At 40.8% G+C, this 17,780-nt stretch overlaps 1 protein-coding gene across 1 annotated transcript in view; it reads left to right on the top strand.

Moving 5' to 3' along the window:
- The first annotated feature begins 5,623 nt into the window (after positions 1 to 5,623).
- trim3b (tripartite motif containing 3b) overlaps positions 5,624 to 17,780 on the top strand; it is a 51,472-nt gene continuing 39,315 nt past the window's right edge. Inside the window, exon 1 of the mRNA XM_072445942.1 lies at positions 5,624 to 5,760. The gene's annotated coding sequence lies outside the window, so the exon portion shown is untranslated. The remainder of the gene's footprint in view (positions 5,761 to 17,780) is intronic.

Genomic DNA, 17,780 nt, shown 5'->3' with positions numbered 1-17,780 from the left:
ATTCAAAGCGTTTCTTTATTTAGATTGGTTCGATTTCAGTCCACTGAAAATAATAATCTACCAACAACTTATGATTGTGGATTTACAGAAAAGAAACAGTGTTATTGATACAAAAGTTCAGTTTGTGTCTGTGTGAAGAGGCCGTGGCTTTGTCAGAAACATCATGTGACGTTTTGAAAGCTGTGCATGATTTTGTGTCGATGATTGTTCCGCTGATGTTCCATATGCTCATGAGTATCTTTAATATTCTTGGAAATGAAGCATAGAATTGACCCTGATGTGAGTTGAACACCTTCTGATCTGGAGTCAGGCGTGCTATACATTTATTACATGTAGGGTAGGTGTGATCTAAGCATTTGTAAATGTATGTGTTATATTAGTCTAAAATGTGTAGAACATGGAGAGAGCGTTAATCTGATCCCAAAATCCAACACGCGCGTCGTTTGTAAATCGAACTCTAGGGGGCGCAATAACACAGACTGTCAGAGAGCCAGATTCATTTACTCTTCCTTCTTTCTTCCCCGCAAATGTATCTTTAATCCTTAATCCTTCATTTGAGTTTCTCCAGGGGCCAACTCTGAAGATTCGTCACACACAGTTGTGTCAGTTTGGGCCCCTCATTTGTGTGTAGTTTAATAGTGTGATTGACACGTGTGTGTGTCTGGTCCACAGGATTCAGGAGCCACACGGAGTTTGAAGGTTCCTACCTGCCAAACGTGATCAGTGAGAATAAGCACAATGGAGGGGTAAGTTTGTGAAAGAGTGTCACGTGTGGGTGTGATTGTGGAGCCGTGGGACAGAACTTCTGGCAAGTACTATTTTATTTTATTGGCCTTTTCCTCTTAGTGGTAATTAAAATAAGCCGCACATGTTTTTTTCTTGTCTAAACCTGCAACCACATACTTGCATCATCCAAACTTAACCCTATTCAAATCATTGTGTCTGATAATATTGTACCTCATGTACCTTCAGGCCTGTGTGTCCTGCAGAGGCGCCTTCAGTGCACAATGTGTCTGTGAAAGGCCTTTATACACACACCATGGCTGAGTCTCTTGTGCACGTGACCATCCCCTCCGTGCCAAACGTCCCAGACACATAATAGTGCTGGAGTCACAAAGCACATCTACACAGGGGCCAGTTAAATAACGTCAGGTCAGGGCCGAGCATGAGCTGGACTGTTTTACACACAGAGAGAGCGCGCGGCCATCTGCGCGCTCTGCTGCACTGGATGCAGTCTCCATGGCAACATGGTGCTCCCGCAGCAAAAACCCTGCAGAGTTTGGTCCCCACCCCCATCGTACGCACACTGACGTGCACGCGCCAGGAGGACCGGGCTGTGCACGATGGGAGAGCTCTGTGTGTGGCTCAGTCTCCATAAATGCCTTCTGTTCTGCAGCAGCTGCACCAGCAGCTTGTCTCTAGAACACAATGCTGTAGATGTGTGTGTGTGTGTGTGTGTGTTGTGTGTCTGTGTTGTGTGTTGTGTGTTGTGTGTTTGTGTGTGTTGTGTGTGTGTGTGTCTGTGTGTGTGTGTGTGTGTGTGTGTGTTTGTGTGTGTTGTGTGTGTGTGTGTGTGTGTGTTTGTGTGTGTGTGTGTGTGTGTGTTTGTGTGTGTTGTGTGTGTGTGTGTCTGTGTGTTTGTGTGTGTGTGTGTTGTGTGTGTGTGTGTTGTGTGTCTGTGTTTAGTCACGTCAAGATCGCATCAGCTGCATTTAAGATGACATTTGACTGTTGTTATACATCACCTGTTTTGATTGAAGAGCTTGTAACTTAATAAAACAAATAATAATGTGTATATATGTATGTATGTATGTGTATGTATGTATGTATGTATGTATGTATGTATATGTAGGTATGTATATGTATGTATGTATGTATGTATATGTATGTATGTATGTATATATGTATGTATGTATATGTAGGTATGTATATGTATGTTTGTATGTATGTATATGTATGTATGTATGTATGTATGTATGTATGTATGTATGTATGTAGGTATGTATATGTAGGTATGTATATGTATGTGTATGTATGTATGTATGTATGTATGTATGTATGTATGTGTGTAGGTATGTATATGTATGTTTGTATGTATGTATGTATGTATGCATGTATGTATGTGTAGGTATGTGTATGTATGTATGTATGTATGTATGTATATGTAGGTATGTATATGTATGTTTGTGTGGTCTCCATCCATTCTCTTCATTATTTTATACAAGCCTCCCCAGCACTGCCAAAGTTTTATTGATGATTTTACTGAGATGCTTTCAGTCGTATGCAGACTTTGATGGTTTGGTCATTACAGGTGATTTCAATGTGCATGTTGATAATATTTGTGACAGAAACGCTAAAGAGCTTGATGCTGTCCTTGAAACCTTCAGTCTTACTCAGCATGTGAGAGGCCCCACCCACAGCAAAGGACACACTCTAGATCTCATAATTACAAAGGGGGTAAATATTTCAAATGTTAATGTGATCGATGTTGCTCTGTCTGATCATTTCTGTGTCTTCTTTGACCTGTCTGTTTCCCCCAAACCACCGGTTGGTCCTGCAGTTGTTCAGAGGAGACACATAAGTGATGGCACAGGTGCACTGTTTATGGAAATGATAAACTTTGAAAATGTCTCATGTTCTAATGTAAATGATTTGTTGAACTCTGTTACATCTAGTGTTTTGAATGTTCTGGACACCATCGCCCCTATAAAGGCTAAAATGGTTAAAAATAAGCAGAAGGCGCCGTGGAGAAATGATGATTCGGTCAGGGCACAGAAAAGGGAGTGCCGCAGGGCCGAACGGAAATGGCGCAAGTCAAAGCTCCAGGTTCAAAAAGATATTTACAAAGAGAAGCTGAACATGTACAACCTAATCTTATGTAGAACTAGGGAAAGATATTTTTTCTGAAATGATTGGAAGCTGCAGTAACAACTCGCGTGTCCTGTTTGCCACAGTAAACAGATTGACAAACCCTCCAGCTCAGCTGCCGTTAGAACTCATTTCCACATCCAAGTGTAATGAGTTTGCATTATTCTTTAATGACAAAGTTCAGGGCATTAAAAATGCTATAAATCCCACAATGCAAAAAATTACCCTAAAACCACCAAGACACTTAGAGCTAACTCACTTTGCACCAGTAACTGACAAAACTGTCCAGATCATCACCAGTCTGAGTTCATCTACATGCTGCCTAGATGTGTTACCCACCAGATTTCTATAGTCTGTGCTGAACAGTTTGTTAGCACCATTCACTCACATAGTTAACATGTCGCTTCAATCTGGAACATTCCCAATGTCTTTGAAAACTGCGGCCATAAAGCCTCTCCTAAAGAAGAGCAGTCTTGATGGCGCAGTACTGAGTCATTACCGGCCCATCTCTAATCTGCCATTTTGGGGCAAAGTCCTTCAAAAGGTTGTTTACCAACAGCTCACAGATTTCCTCTTAATAAACAACTCATTTGATGTTTTTCAGTCAGGTTTTAGACCTCATCACAGCAGTGAGACTGCTCTTGTCAAGGTGACAAATGACATCCGCCTGAACACTGACACGGGCAAAGCCTCAGTCTTAATTCTGTTAGATCTGAGTGCTGCTTTTGACACTGTCGATCATGGGATCCTCTTACAGAGACTAGAGGACTGGGTGGGCATCACTGGCACTGCCCTAAACTGGTTAAGGTCCTATCTGGAAGACAGGAAGTACTTTGTTGAAATTGGTAGCTGTGTCTCAGACCACATGACCCTGACCTGTGGAGTGCCCCAAGGGTCAGTCCTGGGTCCCCTTCTGTTCAACCTCTACATGCTGCCGTTGGGTCAGTTGATACGCAGTGAAAATGTGTCCTATCACAATTATGCAGACGACACTCAGATCTATGTTTCACTATCGGCAGGTGACTATGGACCAGTAGATTCACTCTGTCACTGCATCCAACAGATCAGTTTGTGGATGCAAAACAACTTTCCCCAGCTGAACTCAGACAAGACTGAAATAATCGTTTTTGGCCCACAGAAACAAAGAGAAAGTGTTAGCGGTCACCTCCAGAGTCTCGCTCTAAAACCTACAAACCAAGTTAGAAATCTGGGGGTAATAATGGACTCAGACTTGAACTTTAATAGCCACGTCAAATCAATAACATCAGCAGCTTTTTACCATCTAAAAAACATTGCCAAAATCAAAAATATAGTGTCAAAACCAGATTTAGAGAGACTTATCCATGCGTTTGTCTCTAGTAGATTAGACTACTGTAACGGCCTGCTCACTGGTCTCTCCAAACGAGTTGTAAAACAGCTGCAGTACATCCAGAACGCTGCTGCTCGGGTCCTGACTAGAACCAGGAAGTACCATCACATTAGTTATGTTCTCAGGTCTCTGCACTGGCTCCCTGTGGCTCAGAGAATAGACTTTAAAGCAGCTCTGCTTGTGTACAAGTCTCTCCATGGCCTAGCACCAAAGAACATCTCGGACATGTTAGTGCCATATGAACCATCTCAGACCCTGAGGACCTCAGGGACCGGCCTCCTGCTGGTGCCCAGAGTCAGGACTAAACATGGGGAATCTGCGTTTCAGTTTTATGCAGCTAAAATCTGGAACAGTCTTCCTGAAGATGTGAGACAGGTTCTACTCTGACAATGTTCAAATCTAAGCTAAAAACAGTTTTGTTTAGCTGCGCATATGACTGAAAGGATTTTTCTTTGCACTCTTCTCTTTTGTTTGTGATTTTATTAGTTTAGACAATCAGTTGGATTGATAATTTTTAATTCAGTTAATTTTATTGTATTTCTGTTTCTGTAATTTCTTTGTGATTTTAATGCATTTTTCCTGCTGTGTGAAGCACTTTGAATTGCCTTGTGTATGAAATGTGCTCTACAAATAAACTTGCCTTGCCTTGCCTTGTGTGTGTGTGTATGTATGTACGTACGTACGTACATATGTATGTATAATATACATACATACATACATACATACATACATACATACACATGTATGTATGTATACATGTATTTGTATGTTTGTATGTATGTATGTACGTATACATGTATATGTATGTTTGTATGTAGTCAACCAGTACTTTTTCAGAGCATCAGAGAGTTTTTGGACTGAGTTGAGTGTTAAATCTCTTTTCTAATGTGGAGGAAGTGTTTTATGGAGGATTAGTTGTGTTGACGAGTACTTAATTGCATGAACAGTCGTGTCTTGTAAGTGCAGTTTGGGTCAGATCCCACCTTGTGTCGACTCATTCATGCACAGAGCATTTCACAAAATAATCTCATCTGACTCTTTAAATATGCAGAGCAGGACTTCTCTCAGTTGTGTTGTTGCCGTAAATCCAGACAGAGGAAAACGAGTAAAAGAGTCGAGGCAGGAATCACACACACACACACACACACACACACATACACACACATACACACACACACACACACACACACACACACACACATACACACAAGCTGTCTCTTTGTTGCCATCTCTGCTCATCTCCCCCCATTGGTCGACGCAGCCCCCTCCCACTTTCCCCGCGGCCACTGGGCTCGCACTCCCTCTGTCTCCTGCCTCACTCTCTCTCTCCTCTTCCACGGTCCCTCTCTTCACCTCCTAAGAGCACACAAACACACGCTTTCTCCGCTCGCCCCGCCTTCATTCGGCTTTTGAGCAATGACACGTTTTCACCAATGGATTCTACTGTCTCGGGAGCAGAGCGCACTGAAACGTCTCTGAAACGTCTCTATTCTGTCGTGGCCCCTGGCGAGAAGTCAGTCATTGTAAGTACATCTCTCGAGTGACACCGTATGCGTGTAAAGTCACACTCGCCATCGTCGCTTGTGGGAAACGCAATCTAGTGTGTGTGTGTGTGTGTGTGTGTGTGTGGTTGCGTATGTGATGCACCTGCTAATGTCACTCAGACTCGCCGCTGTGTTATGGGTGTTTTTGATGGGATTGGGTGATAAATGTGGCAGGGGGGGAGGTAGCATGTCTGTGCACCGATGTGATTGTGTGCTCAGATGGGAAATCCAAGCCTCGCAGTTACATCTAACACACTTACACACAATACAGTCATGGATAAAGAAGACGTTGTTAAGTTTTACCTGAAACGATCGCTAATCATCAGTTAGAGGTGGGCGCGTGTTGACAAAAAGGAATATTAAAGTGCACTGATATCAATAGTCAGACAATAGTGTCAATAGTGTGTAAATCTGACAGAAATGTGTTGAAATGTGTCTTTAAGCGTATTGTGTTATGTGAAATGTCTTCAAAATGTGTCGCAAAAAGTGCAGAAATATAAACGTACACCCTGATTTAAAAGTAAACATAACTTTTCTGCATTTCTATTTTTCATCAGCTTTTTTTGTAGCATTTTACCATAAACAATATACTCGATATTCAAAGTGTGCATATCTTCAAAACCGCATCCACGGTATTATTTATATTTCTATATATTGCCCAACAGTTAATCGCTACAGCACAATTTACCGAGAGTAAATGGCTCTTTCTACTGCCGGCGTGTGACATTTCAAAAACAAAATTAAATTAAATTATTTTCACGCAATTAAGTTGATCTTTACATCTGTGTGGTTCAGCGCTCAGACGCCAGTGCAAGTGTCGCAGCAAAGAAGTCAAGCGACAGAAGCACGAGGGGCCGGACCTGTGATCCCGGGACGGCCCCCGATGATCTCTGAAGGAGGGAAAGAGCCCAGGAATGTCCCTCTGGTATGACGGGAATGAGCCAGGGGCCGTCAGGACAGTACCAGTGTAAACACAGCGCTGAGAACCCGGTGGAAATACACAGCTCTCAAAGATGAAGTGAACAGTTGCCACGGGAATGATGTCTTCTTCTACTTCTTATGTCCCGTTAAGTTAACACACGGCTGAGATACTGTCGTTGTGAAACATGGAATGATTTTATTGCATGAGGACGAGACACAAATCCCACGAGACGAGACACGAGATTATAAGTCAACGAGAACGGGACATTTTGACATGACATTAAAACAATTAAATGGTGCGGTTCAGCTTACCGTTTTTATTTATTTTATTGTAGCTCCAAGACAAATACGGCTTCTGAAAATGTCTAACTGACCGTGGCGTAAACATTGTTCTATTCTATTCGTTATACAATATGAGCTTTGTCATTTTACATCAGTGCATGAATTGTTCTGTTTTTTAATTTGGCATTTCATTTGCTCTGTTCGATCGAGACCTTCCTAGTTGTGTAAAGCACCTCTAAAGAGCTTTGTGAATATTCAAATACAACCTGTAGGCAAAAGAAGAGGTCACAAGCTAATTAACCCTTTGTGGCAGCCGACGAAGAACACGAACGTGCGTTTTTAAAGCTCAAGTATACGTCACAAAACACTGTGATTAATGATTAATGTACCGTCGTTGGGCTGAAGAATTGCAATCTTTCTGACAAGAGTCGTGATTTGTTTTGTCGTATGTTTTAATAGTAGATTTCTGTTCAAAGTTACATTTAAAACGTCAGTAACGTTTGAGAAAAGACTGAAATCTGAAACGACACAGTTAAACACAAGAATCCCACGCATTTGTCGAGGTCTAAACTACAGCGAGCAGCTTTTAATACATGACAAGTGGATATGTTTGAACAGGAAATGATTTCACTTAAATAACTGTAGTCTTTGGCGTTAGACTTGATCGTGATATTATCTTGTCGCTTTAGAAAAGGCAGGAAAGTCGAGGCTGAGGCACGTCTGGAAGTGTCATAACTGTACAAACCGTCCAAACGCTCTAAACGGTTTTAATGCATTGTTGTGTTTGTGAACTGAAATGCCTCTTCCTTCATCCCACGCTGTTTATCAGATGATTTTGTTGCCACGGGAACGTCGCAGAAGTCTTTCAGCGACGTTTGTTTTAAGCAGGTTTAGTTTCTGCTGCAGTTTATATTGAAGTTATCATTTAAACGCATTCTTTTCCAGCTTTAATCCACTTTAATTTTACTGAAAACACTTGTCCAGAGTTTCTCAGTGTCCCCACATGTCCCATCTTTACCCCGTTGTCCCCTCAGTCCCCCAGTGTGAGGGTAAGTGTGTGTTTAAAGCCTTGTCATGGTGGATATATTTTGACAGTTCCTTGAGTAATAAGTCACACCATATTGTGCCTTTCCTGGGAAATTTGAACGACATCAGCCGCTTATAAAGCCATTAAAAGAAGCACAATAAGGCGTTCAATATTTCCTCTCCTGGTGTGAACTTTTAGCAGTTTCTTAATATACACAACGGTAGTCCTAGAATAGTTCAAGAATATGATGTTAATATCTGCGGATGTGGAAGGACTGTGACGTGCACAGAGCCGTTCTGACACAAAGAACATTCCGCTTTCTGGTCTACTTGAATTATGAATTGGTTTGTTTTCGGGCAACACTTAAAATGTTATTCATTGACAAAAAGCCAACTTCTCTCAATCACAAAACCATGAAATAGATGCAAAACTAACTGTTCTTTTTTTATTTACTTTATTAGCATGGGTGGTACGCTGAGTTTATTTGTAGGGCACAATGTACAGAGCTTTATATAGAGCAAGACGAGCGCATTAAAAACCACAGATGAGCCATAACAATACAGAACATTTATGTGAAAAGGTGCAGCTAAATCCTTTGCGTTATATGTACATTTAAACACCACAGCTCCAGAGTAGAAGCCTGTCTCACATCTTCAATCTGTTGGCCCTGCGACGAGTTGGCCACTGTCCAGGATGTACCCCGCCGAAGGCCCAAAGTCACTGGGATAGGCTCCAGTCACCCGCGCCCCCGAAAGGGAACAAGCGGTAGAAAATGGATGGTTGAAAATAAAAACAGCTAGCGTAAGACAAAATAATACTAATAATCATGGTAAAATAAACACTCTATTTACATCAGTAACCTGCATTAGCTATGGTAGACCTGCTTTAGCTGTGGTAGACCTGCTTTAGCTGTGGTAGACCTGCTTTAGCTGTGGTAGACCTGCTTTAGCTGTGGTAGACCTGCTTTAGCTGTGGTAGACCTGCTTTAGCTGTGGTAGACCTGCTTTAGCTGTGGTAGACCTGCTTTAGCTGTGGTAGACCTGCTTTAGCTGTGGTAGACCTGCTTCAGCTGTGGTAGACCTGCTTTAGCTGTGATAGACCTGCTTTAGCTGTGATAGACCTGCTTTAGCTGTGATAGACCTGCTTTAGCTGTGGTAGACCTGCTTTAGCTGTGGTAGACCTGCTTTAGCTGTGGTAGACCTGCTTTAGCTGTGATAGACCTGCTTTAGCTGTGATAGACCTGCTTTAGCTGTGATAGACCTGCTTTAGCTGTGGTAGACCTGCTTTAGCTGTGGTAGACCTGCTTTAGCTGTGGTAGACCTGCTTTAGATGTTCTGGTACTCGAAGGGCCAAATAGTTTCCAAAGTACAGAAAATACTGAGAACCATTGAGCCTCCCCTATGTTTTTATGTTATGATTATTTAACAGAATTCTACTATAGTTGGCACATTTGTGTATTGTCGGTTCCTTACGTCCGTGTCGTGTCTGTCGGGTCGCGCAGGTCGGCGTGTTTGACCCTGCGCCCGTGACCGTTCCCTCGTGCTTAGCTTCACATACAGTTTGGCCCAGAGACTAGTTCAGGTCTCGGTCGTGTCAGACAGAACCGCCGTGGACAGGACGAGAAGAAGGGGCCCTGACTTGACATTTTCTTATGACTTCACCGCGCCCGAGGACTTGGTTTGGTGAATTTGTATTATACAGCTGTAGAGGCTTAGATCAAGTTACGGTTGCTATGCTTTCATTTGAACATTAGCCTTTAGGCGTGCCACGGGGGCAATGACTTCGGGATTAGCACTTCCAATTATAATAAACTTGGATTAGACAATGGCTCTAGACTTTGCTAATATGTTTTATCTCACTGTCCAGCCATCTACAGTTTAAAGGAGACGTATTGTGCTTTTTTCAGGCACTTTGTATTTAACTGTAACATAAGTGGATTGTCGTTTTACCTTTTGTTCACTGTAAACCGCAATATGGATCCAAAACGACTCTGTGATAGAAACAGGTCCATTGACTTCCTGTTGGAAACTCCAGACCCGATAAGCCCCGCCTCTTCACATTAGAGCAAGCAACGGATTGTCATTTACAGGTCTATTTTTCATTTTGACAAGTGCTTACGTGACATTTTAGAACCAAACATTTGTTAAGTTTTCAAATAATCACATTCAAGTACAGCAACGTGGGCGGGGATAGGGGGTAGGTGAAAACAGGAATTTGCAGGACGATACAGGATCACTCCAACATGCGTAAATGAATCAGTTACAGCTCTGAGTAAACGAAAGATGAGGAAACACTGTTGCAAGGTTGATTAAACTTGATTTTTGCATGAAATGTCTCCTTTAATACAACATAACACATAGGGCTGAATGTTTGTGTGTCGCTAACCTCACACAATTACTAAATATTTTAGTCTAGACATTTTTACCATTGTGGGAAACGTGATGTTGAGTTCGAGTACATTTTGAACAAAAGTGCAGGACCAGCAGCGCCGTAAGAGAAGTCCTCTTCACCTTCCAAATGTTGTTATTCCCATAATCCTCTCATAAACATTAGACATTCTAATCGGACGTTGATTTTGCAGTTTTTTTTTTTTTTTTACATTCATAACACATAAAATACATTATCATCGACGTACAATGACACAAACAATGACTGAAAAGGAGCAGAAAGAAGTCACACCTCCATTCATTCTCCGTGGTCACATTCACGGCTAATAATAATCAAAGACTGACAGCTGAATAAATCAAAGATAAATCCCCTGACCTTTGAGCAAAACAAGCAAGCGATGGAATATCTAATCCCTGTGAGTAAATGGATTCTGTGGCCGTAACAAACCGTACTGCACATGTGTGATATCCTGTCCACGGCGACTGATAAAAGAGCAGCACGAGTGCACAAACACGCAGGAGGTGGCCTTTTAAGACAATGTGTTATGTAACAAATACACCGCTTTTAACGTTCTGTGTAGAAGGCATGAACAGTGCTGTGTGTGACCTGTCGAGGCTGAATACTCTAGGATGCGTTAGAGTTTAAAAAGGACAGGACCGGTTTCTCTGGAAGAATGTGACGGATTGTGACTCTTTTGACAAGGTTTTTTGGTTCATATTTCTGTAATTACTGGACCTATCCACACGAAACTGCTGCTAAAAATGAACTGAAGTGAAATATTATTTAGCTTTAAAAAGTAAAACGGAGACTGATTATATGGCTTGTTTGTTGAGCCAATCACTTACAAATAATGATCCATTGGTCAACATTTGTGGATCATATGACATTCCTTTCAGAATCAGTCAATGTCCCATGTTGGTCCCTGTCCTTGATCTGAAATGATAATAACAAATAATAGCACAACTTATTGCAGATGGAAGATCTGCTTTCTCAGTTTGTCATGATATAACTGTTTTTGCCTCGCGTTACCATGACACAGTTGAATACCAGGGTTGTTTTACTGTCACTGTGTCATGTTCACCTCTAATTGGACACTGCAGAATATATATCCATGCACTTTAGCCCCTGTTTGTTGAATATTGCACATTTACCACGTCAAACCCTCGAACAATCAGCCACAAGAGTAGAATCCTCCTACAGGTTTGAGGACTTATCAGTTCATGCTAATATAGGCTAATATATACGTGCTGTGTATGTTGAGCTCGAGGCACGTGTTCCCAGTTATTTAAAGAAACATTATTTCAGAATCAGCTCTTCTGGCCTGTGGCACACGCTGCTCTCAAACTCGGGACAAAGGGACGACGCTGCAAAACCACAAGCCTCAAACATATTCTGCTTCGATGCATAAATCTCACTGTTGCTCTTTATGTTGTTATAATTAGGCTGATACCAATGAAAGGAAATTATCTAATCTTCCGTCTCGCTCAGGGTGTTATGTCGTCCCTTTTACCTTCATCTTTTTTGAATTTACTTTTGGAACTCTGACTCTTAAGCTTTATTTATGAATTCATGATGTGTGTTTTAAGCTGTAACCCGGAAAGTTGAATCAAGTTTAGGAATATGATGTACGAAAGTCTTGTCCCCAGAAGAAACACTATAGTGTGTTTATAGTTTATTATACTTGTACCGGTCTCTAGTGGATTAAGGAGGGTTTCTTAATTGCTATATTCATTTTTAATCATCCGCAGTGGCCATGATTTGCAATTTAAATGATCAGAAAAAGTGTAAAGCCTGCAATTATTTAGGTAATAAAAACGTATCTGCAAACAGCAACAGCTTTATTATGTAATACCTTCTATTGACTATAAAATAAACAAATATATTCTAAATTCCAGAATGGAGTCAATGGAAGGTTGTGATTTTAACGGAGGAACTGGGATTAACCTCAGAATATCTTAGAATGGGAAAAATCCAGCTGTTGAAAATGACTTATTTACAGTACATGCGTATTTGTTGTATATGTGTGTAGACATTTGCTGTTGTATTTTCCATTATTTGTGTCTATAGATGGTTATATAGACATTTTTTTTTATTTTACAGGACAAATACTTCCAGAATTATTAAAGCCCCACAATCATTTCTACTTTTATCTCCATATATATTACATACTTCCTCACAAATTAAGATTAAAAGTTTAAAACCATTAGCATTAAGAGCTAATGTCAGTCGATTATTAAAAACGTGTTGTGTTTTTCTTCACGTTTGCCAATATTTTTGAACATTCTGATGACAAAAGTATTAAAGGGTCTAAACTTTTTTGCGAGGAATTCTTCGAGTAGTTAAGCAGTTTATAGTTCAGCAGTTTATAGTTCAGCAGTTCATAGTTCATCCCTCTCTCAATGTCAATGCCCCTGGATATGTTTAAAATGTTTAATCTTGACTTGGCAGATCCAATATGGCCACAAAAGGAGATCAAACTTGTTCAGGCCTAATTCTCTGCTTCAAGACAAAAAGCCTGAAGTCTTCCTACTTTATAGTGTTTCTTTATAACGCGGCCTGTTGAAGGGTCCAGAGTGGATCTGAGCTGCTGCCGCGCTTCATGTCCCAGAGCAGAGGGAATAATCGTCTTACTCTGGCGTGATATGTGCTTTATTTCAGACGTGTAATAAATCTGCTACAGAGAAGAGCTGGAAACACCGGGTTTTATTACTGTGGTTTTGTCAAAGACCTCAAAAGCAAACACACCAGCAGTTTACGGAGCTTTGCATAAACATGACATAATCACTAGTCAAAAAGGCAAATGAAGAAGTCATTTTGGTGACAAGTAATGATTTTAATTATATGTTTATGTGTTTTAACATACAAGCTACATACATATAATCTAAACAGCATATTGACAACGTGGATTTATAACTGGAGGTTCTGGGATTGATCAAACTATGGTAGTAGTAGGGGAAGTAGTTATAGTCTTGACTTTCCTGTGTTACTGTAGTAATGTCAAAATTATTAGGTTAAACAAAAATCGTGATTATTCAGGACACAATATAATTGTAAGAACAAGAAACAAACAAAAAAGTGACTATTTTAGCTCAATTTTGTGATTTTAATTCCATCTTTTGTCCAAAAAATACATCTAAATGTAAAGTTTTGTCACATTATATTTCAGACAGTTAAATTTCATAAATCTGGTCACAAAGTTGAGAATGGAAATGAAAGATAATAAAGTTTTTTTTTCTCAAAATAATCTCTAAAATTGTATATTGTGATAGCCCTATACTGTAATTGGCAGAAGTAGTAGCAGTATCGGCATTAGTAAGCTCAATATGTCACACCTAACTCTAGAAGTAGATATAGAAGTAGCAGTTATATAGTTATTGGTTAAAGCTGCATTTAAAACAATGTTTGCACAAAACCGTTGCTCCTCAAAGCAATTACTGCCAATTTCATGCCATTTGCGACTTGCATCAAACCTCCAACAGCAAAAACTAATACTACGTTGTACGACAAACCACTCCTTTTATACTTGAACGTGATTGGAAATTCTGAGTGGCGGTTGTAAAAGGCGTAAATTGCGCCGGCGTCTCTCCCGCAGCTGCGTTGCCGGCGGGCGAGTGACGACAGAGAGACGAGCTCGTCCATCAGAGCCTCACCTGACAACGCTCTGATCCCAAACCACATATTTACACTCCACATGCAAAGAACGCCGGCGCAGCACATCACAGATCTGTCCTGGCAATATTGGTTTTGTTAGACGCTTAAATATTGTCATGATTGAATTGAAAATGTTAGTGTTGTGTGAAGAATGCACCACGAACCGCGTCGATAAAGAGAACGCCCTTCATTTCTGGATCCAGCTACGCAAACAAATACAAAAGGGTTTATACATTAAAGGTGCTGTACCTGACTTTTTTTTATGTAGTAAAATGTATCTTAAAATGTAATGTAATGTAAATGTAACTCTTTCATCCTCTGTGAACCAGGAAGTAACGCTGCTGTGCTGTTTGTTAGTTTGAAATATTGTGATCGCAAAGTCTGCTCTGGCCTGTGAAATTCAGGAAAATTGCTTTTTAACTCATTGCGGTGAATAATTACAATACTAGAAACGTGTTGGTAAAGTCAGAAAAAACACTCTGGACAGTTTAAAATGAGCTAGTTTGGTTTTTCCCGTTTTTAATACAATAAAAATCAAGTGCGGCCCCTTTAAATATCAGGGTCAACTAAGGACTATAGTTTTAAAATACAACCAAACCAAAACAAAGACGGGATTTCTCATTAAAGGTGCATTGTGTAACTTTTTCATCTGCTCGTCACAGTAGCATTTAAAGCATTGAACAAAATAAAACAAAAACATGCATTCTTACTGTGAGCAGGGTCACCTCTCCCCAAACCTGACCTGTAAATTGGCCTGTAGTCATACCGCGACGCTTGTCTCCATGGAGATGGATAAGTTTAATGACACAGTGCGGAACATTCTTGGCAAACAGAAAACAAACCAGAAGTGACGCGCTGCACCTTTAATTAAACTATGGTATTTTCAACATTACCACAAGAAAGTAGCATCAGTTTATACCTTCAATTCACACCAAAATACATGATTTGTTACTACATCTTTGAATAAATGGTGCCGCCGCTGCTTCCAGTCTTAAGATGCCCTGTACAATACTTAATTACAGCGCTTTAATCATCCTCTGCGGGCCCCTGTTGGTCACTGGAGTCTCGCTGCTCTTTTTCAGCCCTGTCCCGCACGTGCCTGTCTCTGGTGTGAGGGCAGCCAGAGCGCAGAGGGTTATATATAGAAGAGTGTATATATATGTGGTGTGTGTATATATGTGGGGGCTTGAGCCTGGACACACGGAGAACAAGGGACTGACTAAACCAACCGCAAAAATCACTGTTATTGACACGTTTTGGTCATTTATCCACATATAATTACGACATCAGAGTGTGTAACGTTGGTTAAATATGTAAATGTGCCTCGTGAACAGGCCGAGACGAGATGGGGGGAGGGAGAAGTATGACTCAGGCTCACACGGCCCATTTATATGCGTTGGGGGAGAGAGTTCGGGGAAAGGGGGGATGGGAGCGGGACGCAATGTCTTTACAGTGTTGACAGCGTCGCACACTGTTGCGGCGCCACAAAAGAGACGGGTTGTGTTATCGCTGGTGTCGCCTAAGTTTTAGTGGCGAGTTTGTCAGTTGAAATGTATCGCACTTTTTATTGTTTGGGGATTTTGTCATGGGAAACAAGAGCGCGGTTGTTAATATCGGCTACAGTCTTTGTCGGGCCAAAAGGCGGGTGGAAAGATGACAGATATTGAGCTGCTTTATTGACTGGTAAACAAACAGTGGGACTAAATGTGGAAGTACATTGTTGGGGTTGCCTAACTTTAAAGGAGCACCATGTTTACTAAATGAATTGCTAATAACGACGTTGTGTTTTTACTGTGAGACCTCGTTTTTAAAGCATGCGCACTTTCCACGATAAGTTTAAGATTTTTAAAAAACGTAAAAGACCTAAAATGAGCGGATCGGTCCAAAAATGTGCATCAGAGCTTTCAGAGATGAGGCTGAACGTGATCTGGCCTCAATGAGATGAACATTTTGTGAGTTTGAGGCAGTTTGTTTTTGCGCACACAAAATGAGACCCCTGACCTGTATCTTACCCAGAGCACCCCCTGCTTGTCTTTATGGACGTACTATTTGTATTTAATGCCTAAATAAAACATAATAATTGTAAGAACTACAAAGTAATAACTATGATTATAGTAGGAAGCAACAGTGAGTCATTTCAGTTCAGTCTTTGGTCCAGAAAAGCAAAACTCTAACATATTAAGTACTTTTTTTAGGTTGTTTATGTGCAAATATCATTACATTTCATCCAGAAAGTTTAATTTTACAAAGCCAGTGAGGAATAGCGATCCATCAAACTCGTGATTTAAAGCAGATGATGAATGTTGTGCCAATAATCGTGAATAATTGTAAAATCTTAATGTTTCTCGTCACGACAATCCAAACATTAAAACGTAAGACATTCATATTGTCGAACGTTCCTGGCAAAGCAATGACATCTCCATGGTGACAAGCAGGTGACAGACCCTCCAGCAGAAAACCTAGAGGACTTTAAAGTGTTTGGCAAAAATCATTGTGCAACCAAAAAAAAAGACTGTATTTCCTCATGTGGAGACAGAAACAAGCTGGAGCAGAAATGTAACCGGGGCATCAGGTGCAAAGACCATTACTGACCCAGCGGAGCAACACCATTAGTCCTTCATTCAACACTGTTCACTGTGCAGCAGATATGAACGCTCGCACCGCTCCTGAAACACTCTTATGGACAATAGTGTGTGCTATGTTGATGCACCTCATGTGGATTTTCTCCTTGGATTTCCTTCAGGAGCGTGTCACTGTCATTAGATCATTAGTGTCGAGCGGTAGAGGAAGTTTGAGCCACGCTGAGTATTTACACCTGCGGCTTTGCAATGGAAAATCATCTCCTCCAAAGATGGATTAGCCACGTTTGTGATTTTATAACGTGAGGCGGAATATTACAGCGTCTGTGCGTGTGAATTCATGACTATTGTCGAAGCTTTCTCTCTCTTTCTCTCCTTTTCTTTGTGTGGTACAGCGTAAAACACACACTTTGAAGACTCACAACTACAGTAGGTGGCGGTAAATGCACCTTTTCTATTAGCTGCTGACCGCCATTCAAAGTACCACAACAACAACAACAACAACAACAACGGTCGAGTTCGCAGGCTATTGTGTTTTTATTTCCCTTTCTCTCTCTTTCTCCCCTTTATTTCTTTTTCTTTTTTACTGTACAGTGTAAAACGCACACTTTGAAGACGCACAACTACAGTAGGTGGCGGTAAATGCACCTTTTCAATTGGCTGCTGACCGCCATTAAAAGTACCACAACAACAACAACACAAACAACCAAAGGCTTGTGTTGAGAGAGACTGTTCTAACTGTATGAAATTACCCAAAACTTTAATTATATGCCGTAAGTGTAGTTTTAAGACACATAGACTAATTATGACTGACCTATACATCCATTTAAGAAATTCATCATGGCTTCTTTTGTTTGTTTGTTTGTTTGTTTGTTTGTTTGTTGTCAGGGCGTTTTTACCTATTACATGTTTCGCTCAGCGAAACATGTCACTTTCCTCAGAAGCGTCGAGGTAAAAACAACCAATTTTGTCTTAAAGATGGAACAAAACAAAGGCCTATCTGTGAAAGAATGTATTTTTTTTAAATTTCCCGTACATTACACACTCCCTAACTTTAGACGGGGCAGGACGTAGAGGCCACAGAGTCCTGCTTCCTCCTCGCATCCTCTCCTTTTCGTTTCCTGTGCCCTTGTCCTTTGTCTTTGCCTTTG

Source organism: Eucyclogobius newberryi, unplaced genomic scaffold (genome assembly GCF_026437365.1).
Source record: "Eucyclogobius newberryi isolate DKJ021-1_F unplaced genomic scaffold, fEucNew1.0.hap1 SCAF_15, whole genome shotgun sequence".
Classification (NCBI taxonomy): Eukaryota; Metazoa; Chordata; class Actinopteri; order Gobiiformes; family Gobiidae; genus Eucyclogobius; species Eucyclogobius newberryi.
The sequence above is the reverse complement of the archived record's forward strand: the minus strand, read 5'-3'. Positions and strand labels throughout refer to the sequence as shown.